Source organism: Bactrocera neohumeralis, unplaced genomic scaffold (assembly GCF_024586455.1).
Source record: "Bactrocera neohumeralis isolate Rockhampton unplaced genomic scaffold, APGP_CSIRO_Bneo_wtdbg2-racon-allhic-juicebox.fasta_v2 cluster11, whole genome shotgun sequence".
Classification (NCBI taxonomy): domain Eukaryota; kingdom Metazoa; phylum Arthropoda; class Insecta; order Diptera; family Tephritidae; genus Bactrocera; species Bactrocera neohumeralis.
Genome location: NW_026089624.1, coordinates 21687985 through 21694609, shown reverse-complemented (window position 1 = coordinate 21694609; position 6625 = coordinate 21687985). Strand labels below are relative to the sequence as shown.

Genomic DNA, 6625 nt, shown 5'->3' with positions numbered 1-6625 from the left:
AATTACAACAATTTAGTGTCAGAAGTGGCGGGTATCCCAAAAGTGGAAGAAGAACTGTTAAATCGAAAAAAAATTTATTTGAAAGGCGGTGGGTGTCACACAAATCAGTGTACTTGGTGTCAGTGTTGTATGCGAGACAAGCTAGCAGTAGCAGAGCGTACAGTTTCAACAATACGTTAACTCTACTATTCACATACCGGCGACGCAGAGACACACCTGCGCGAGTGGCGTCGACAAAAGGTGTTAGCAGCGGTGGCTGCAAAGTTCAGTTTTTCATACAAGTGTTTGCAGTGGTGGCTGCAAACTGCAGCGCAACCACGTTGTTGTGGCAGATAAGAAAGAAAGCAGCAAGGCTCTGAGGCGGAGTTCATTGAACCGATAAGCTATATTTAAATTTTAATTAGGCTGTTCACGGTAAAGTGGTTATCGGGTTATGTGATTATTAGATTAAAAATAACCTGTATGCTCCGTGAGCATCCTATGTATGGTTATTTGCTTATTTTTACACAAACAGCTGTTCATTGTTTACAATTTTAGTTCAATGAAATTCCTACTTATAAAATGCCTAAGCAAAGTTTAAAAAGCAAAATAATCGAATTTAAAATAAGTTCTGTTATTCAGAAAATGGACTTTATTGAAGGTGTGTGCTTATTAAATAATCCGAAGTTTAAGGGTTCAATAAATTTGCAGACATCTTGCGCCCTGAACAGCGTCACAATGCAATGGATGAAATATTAGAAGAACTGCAAGAGGGTTTAACTTTAATCATCTGTAGTAGGGGAGATGAACTCCATGTTCCGAAATCTATTCATTGGCGAGAAAATGTTCTGTCTGTGTCCTATTTTTTGATGCTTTGTAATGCTTTTTGATGCTTTTTATTTCGGTTTTAATTTGTTGATTGTAAACAAAAAACAGCTTGTAATGGGGTTTCGTCCATAGCTGAGGTATGCTCAGCCGCTCCAGGGTCAGCCTTGGGACCCACGAACCCTTAGCAAAAGAGAGACGAGTTTTATCCTCGTAAAGTTATATCCACACCCCCACTCCTTATGCGGACAGCCAGACCAGCGCGATGGAAATAAACGGGATTGATGAGTCAGGCGTTGACGCTTGATGAAGTCGGCACGGCGGTGATGAAAACGGGTGAAATTAGCGTGCCCGGCGTTGACGCTTGATGAAGTCGGCACGGCGGTGATGAAAACGGGTGAAACTAAGCGTGCCCGGCGTTGACGTTTGATGAAGTCGGCACGGCGGTGTTGAAAACGGGTGAAACTAAGCGTGCCCGGCGTTGACGTTTGATGAAGTCGGCACGGCGGTGATGAAAACGGGTGAAACTAAGCGTGCCCGGCGTTGACGTTTGATGAAGTCGGCACGGCGGTGATGAAAACGGGTTAAACTAAGCGTGCCCGGCGTTGACGTTTGATGAAGTCGGCACGGCGGTGATGAAAACGGGTTGAAACTAAGCGTGCCCGGCGTTGACGTTTGATGAAGTCGGCACGGCGGTGATGAAAACGGGTTAAACTAAGCGTGCCCGGCGTTGACGTTTGATGAAGTCGGCACGGCGGTGATGAAAACGGGCTCCTCTGTGTAGGAGAGATCTTATTATTCGCCAACCGTCTTCGTTGACCTCCAGCTATCAACTCTCTACTGTACGCCAGATACTGGGTGGGATCATCCAGCTTAACTGTCAGGGCTCTTATGCCGTGATGTGTGAGTTGGGGGGTTGTATGGTAGAGGATGGGTGCAGTATTGCTCTACTCCAGGAGCCCTACGCCACCAATGGTGTGGTTCGGGGTCTTCCTGGGGGTTTTAAGGTCTTCACTGACCTTAGAGCTAACGCTGCAATAGTTGTGAATAATCCACGCTACGATTGCGTAGTTGTGGATTCTTCACAACTGGGTATATGTGTAGCTTTAGAAGGGGAGTTCGGTAGGATGATTGTAGCTAGTATTTATTGTAAATATAGCGAGCCCCTAGAGCCCTACCTGGGCTACATGGATAAGCTGCTACTACTTGTGAGTAGCAGTCCATTTATCCTAGGGCTGGATGCGAATGCCTCGTCCTCGATGTGGTTTAGCAAGGTATCCCGGCATTCGTCTGGATACCAAAGCCACAGTCGAGGCGAGGCATTAAGTGAATGGGTGGTGGCTAAAAGCCTCCACATTTTGAATGAGCCGAGTGAATGGTATACGTTTGAAGGGCCTGGGGGCGTAAGTGACATTGACGTGACGCTTATGAACGAGGCAGCAAGTAGGGCTTTTAGTGTTAGCTGGGAGGTTAGGGGGTGGGGATTGAGTGATCATAATTTGATTCAAATTATGGTTACCCCTCGATCCCCTCCCTCGCCTTATGAGAGTCCATTGCGGCGATGGCGTACCTCTGGTACTGACTGGAACCAATATGGACTCTCGGTTAGGGAAGCGGTATCTTGTATACCGCTTAGTGAGTTTGAGGAGTTGGGGGTGGACGAGCAAATTGCTCGTCTCTATGAGGTAGTCTGGGGGGTGAATGATAGGGTTTTTCGTAGGTATGACTGTTCTAAGGTTAGTAAAATCAAGTGGTGGACGCGTGAGCTGACCTTGAAGAGGAGGACTGTCAGGCGATTGAGGCGAAAGTTTCAACGCGCCCGACGGTCCAATTCTGATAGGCTGTCCCAGCTTAGGTATGAATTTAGTTGTGCGGATAGGGAATATAAGGAGATGCTGGTGAAAAGCAAAGAGTAAGAGTGGAGGAGCTTTGTGGGAGAGAATAGGAACGACCCCTGGGGTCAGGTCTATAGGATCTGCCGGGGTCGTAGGAGGGAAGATATCACCTCTCTTCGCGTCGGTGACACTCTGTTGTCGTCGTGGAGAGAGTGTGCGGGGTTCTGTTAGGTGCGTTCTTTCCTAGGTCGGAGGTGCAGGTACCTCAAGCACAAGAGGTGCCTGTCCCTCCATTAGATGATGGGGAGTTGGGGGTACGCCTTTGGCCTGGTTAGGTCTAAACGGTCCCCAGGTTTTGATGGTTTGAACGGTGAGATGTGTAAAAGCTTATGGAAGTTCATTCCGGAATACCTGGAGGCCATTTATGATAAGTGCGTCTGGGAGGGATATTTTCCACGCGAGTGGAAAAGTGCTAGGTTGTTCCTCTCCTGAAGTCCCCTGATAAGGTCAGGAGCGATCCTCGATCTTATCGGGGCATCAGTCTCCTTCCAGTACTTGGAAAAGTGCTGGAAAGAGTCATGGTGGAACGGCTTCAGGAGCTAACGCGGGGTATGTGGTCGGATAGGCAGTTTGGGTTCAGGAAAGGACGCAGTATAGAGGATGCGTGGTTCTTAGTTCAGAATGCTTCTTAGGGAGAATGTCAACAAATATGTCCTTGGCATATTTGTTGACTTCAAGGGGGCGTTCGATTACCTAAGCTGGGATCGAGTGGTAACGGTGTTGTCATCGTTCACGCCTCTGCATTATATAGGAGAACGGGAATAAAGAGTGACCTAAAAAGTTTGGTTTTTGTTCGTCGAGAGAGGACTTTACTTCCCAGTTGCCTATTCAGTCCGAAGAAGTACCCGTTGGGAAGCATTATTCTGCTTTGGATATCGAGGCTGACATTATTGTTGATGTTGATACTGGTTCCAAGATAGACGAAATTATGTACGACTTCGAAGCTATGACTATCAACAGTGAGGTGGGAGTCAAGTCGCGAGTGCGACGACTGTTTGTTTGATGACAGGAGATATTTCGTCTTGCCCTCGTTCACTACCAGACCCATTTGCTTCGCTTCCTTATCCATTCTGAAGAAAGCAGAACTAACGGTGCGGTCATCGGCGTACGCCAGCAGTTTTACACTCTTGTAGAAGATAGTACCTTCCCTACTTAGTTCTGTACGCCCCTCAAGGTATCAAATGGCAATTTATACCCCCAAGCGCTCCTCATAAGGGCGGTTTATGGGTATCAGCTGTAAAAAGCTTCAAATCCCATTTCAAACGAGTAGCTGGAAATTACAAATTCCGAAGAGTTCACGACGTTTTTAAATCGAACTCACCGTACTTTCGCAACATCCCTCAGATTTCACGGCTTTAACTTCAGGGAATTTTCCCAAAGAGCACCCATTCTTGCCATAACAACCGCTAAATTTAACAAACCGTCCAAAATAACAAAGAAAACCAACAAAAATGGTCGATCAATACGACGACCCATTCATGCCACATATGGTGGCACGATCACCCATGTCGAATTATATGACAGAAATCTATACTCAACCATCTCCTTTATACAGATTAACATGGGTGTAGATACGCCAGTAACAACAATGCCAACCGCTTTGTCGGCAACCAATGTGCCACGCAGCAGGCCTACCCTAGGCTCCGAGCTGCAGTTGCAACAGCACCGGCAACAACGACGGCAACTGCGCCCGCAACGGTACCTGCACCTGTACAGATATTTAGTAAGTTCATTTTTACTTAATAAATTTTGCAGCACATGATTTCATGTTTTTCATGGTAGACATAAATTGTTTAATACGCTGTGTAAGATTTATAATCATAGTTTTAATATGTACTTCCATTTTGAGGATTTTGCGGCAGTTGCATTTGTACAGTGTTGCCTTTCACCACATTTGCTTAGCTTCCTTGCATATTATTATTGCTAGAAGTAATAGGATGGAGTCATGTGTAGAAGTTCACGCAAGTGAGGAAAGTTCTCTGATCGCCATTCACTTGGGAGTGGCCAGAAACGATTCTTTTACACATGGCTCAAGCAGCTCACTACTTCCGGTCTTTGACCAAGTATCCTCTGGGTAGCCTAAGAACATCCGTTCGAAGGCGAGCTAATGTGAGAAGGCGAAACATCCCCCTACATAGGGTTGTGCGCTGGGTTTGGGACCCGCCACGTAAAAAACAATACCAATGAAAACTAAACGACAGCCTCGGATGAGAGACCCCCCTTTTGATGACGACCATGGCAAACGAAATAAGGACTACGATTTGAGGGCATGCACCTGGAATGTCCGCACCCTTAATTGGGAAGGTGTCGCTGCCCAGCTGGTTGATGTCCTCGCGAAAATAAAGGCTGACATCACCGCCGTCCAAGAAATGCGATGGACGGGACAAGGACAGAGACGAGTAGGTCCTTGTGACATTTGCTACAGTGGCCATATAAAGGAGCGCAAGTTTGGTGTTGGATTCGTGGTAGGAGAGAGATTCCGTCGCCGAGTACTATCATTCACTCCGGTGAATGAACGATTAGCCACAATCCGCATCAAAGCGAGGTTCTTCAACATATCGCTGATTTGCGCCCACGCCCCGACGGAAGAGAAGGATGAGGTTACCAAAGATGCCTTCTATGAGCGCTTGGAGTGCGCTTATGAGTGCTGCCCCCGCCACGATGTCAAAATCGTGCTTGGCGACTTCAACGCCAGGGTGGGCAAAGAAGGTATATTTGGCACTACCGTCGGTAAATTCAGCCTCCACGACGAAACTTCCCCAAATGGGTTGAGGCTGATTGTCTTCGCCGGGTCCCGAAATATGGTTATCTGTAGTACTAGATTCCAGCATAAGAAGATTCATCAAGTTTTCTGGCTGTCTCCGGATCGAAAACCTACCAACCAGATCGATCATGTTGTGTTAGACGGAAGACATGTCTCCAGTGTTTTAGATGTTCGTGCGCTCTGAGGTCCTAACATCGACTCGGACCACTATCTTGTTGCAGCCAAGATTCGCACCCGCGTCTGTGCAGCAAAAAACGCACGCCAAAATACACAAGGAAGGTTCGACGTCGAGAAGCTGCAATCACAACAGACAGCCGAACGATTTTCTACTTGGCTTGCACTCCTGCTCTCTGAGAGCACTCGTCAACAACTCGGTATAAGGGAACTGTGGGAAGGCATTTCAAATTCCTAACGTACAGCTGCAACCGAAGCCATTGGTTTTCAGAAAGTGCAAAAGAACAGCTGGTATGACTAGGAGTGCCGTGTCACAGCGGAGAGAAAACAGGCTGCCTACCTCGCGACGTTACGATCGACCACAACACGTGCGGGATGGGATAGATCCCGAGAGTTAAAAAGGGAAGCGAGACGCATTTGTAGACAGAAAAAGAAAGAGGCCGAAATGCGTGAGTATGAAGAGCTTGATAAGCTGGCCGACAGGGGTAATGCTCGAAAATTCTACGAAAAAATGCGGCGGCTTACAGAAGGTTTCAAGACCGGAGCATACTCTTGAAGAACCCCCAAAGGTGATCTAGTGACCGATGACCAGAGCATACTTAAATTATGGAGGGAACACTTCTCCAGCCTGCTGAATGGCAGTGAACGCACAACGCCAGGAGAAGGCGAACCCGATTCCCCAATCGATGACGATGGAACAGATGTTCCATTGCCCGACCATGAAGAAGTTCGAATAGCAATTGCCCGCCTGAAGAACAACAAAGCGGCAGGGACCGACGGATTGTCGGCCGAGCTATTCAAACACGGCGGCGAAGAACTGATAAGGAGCATGCATCAGTTTCTTTGTAAAATATGGTCGGACGAAAGCATGCCCAACGATTGGAATTTAAGTGTGCTATGCCCAATCCATAAAAAAAGAGACCCCACAATCTGCGCCAACTACCGTGGGATTAGCCTCCTCAACATTGCATATAAGGTTCTATCGAGC

At 47.3% G+C, this 6625-nt stretch overlaps 1 long non-coding RNA gene across 1 annotated transcript; it reads right to left on the bottom strand.

Annotated features, from left to right (window-relative positions):
- Positions 1-908: 908 nt before the first annotated feature.
- LOC126766249 (uncharacterized) lies at positions 909-1649 on the bottom strand. The gene is made up of 3 exons (XR_007668773.1): positions 1520-1649; positions 1271-1456; positions 909-1207 (listed from the first exon to the last, which is right to left on the bottom strand). It is a non-coding gene; the product is annotated as an uncharacterized LOC126766249 (long non-coding RNA).
- Between the last annotated feature and the right edge of the window lie 4976 nt (positions 1650-6625).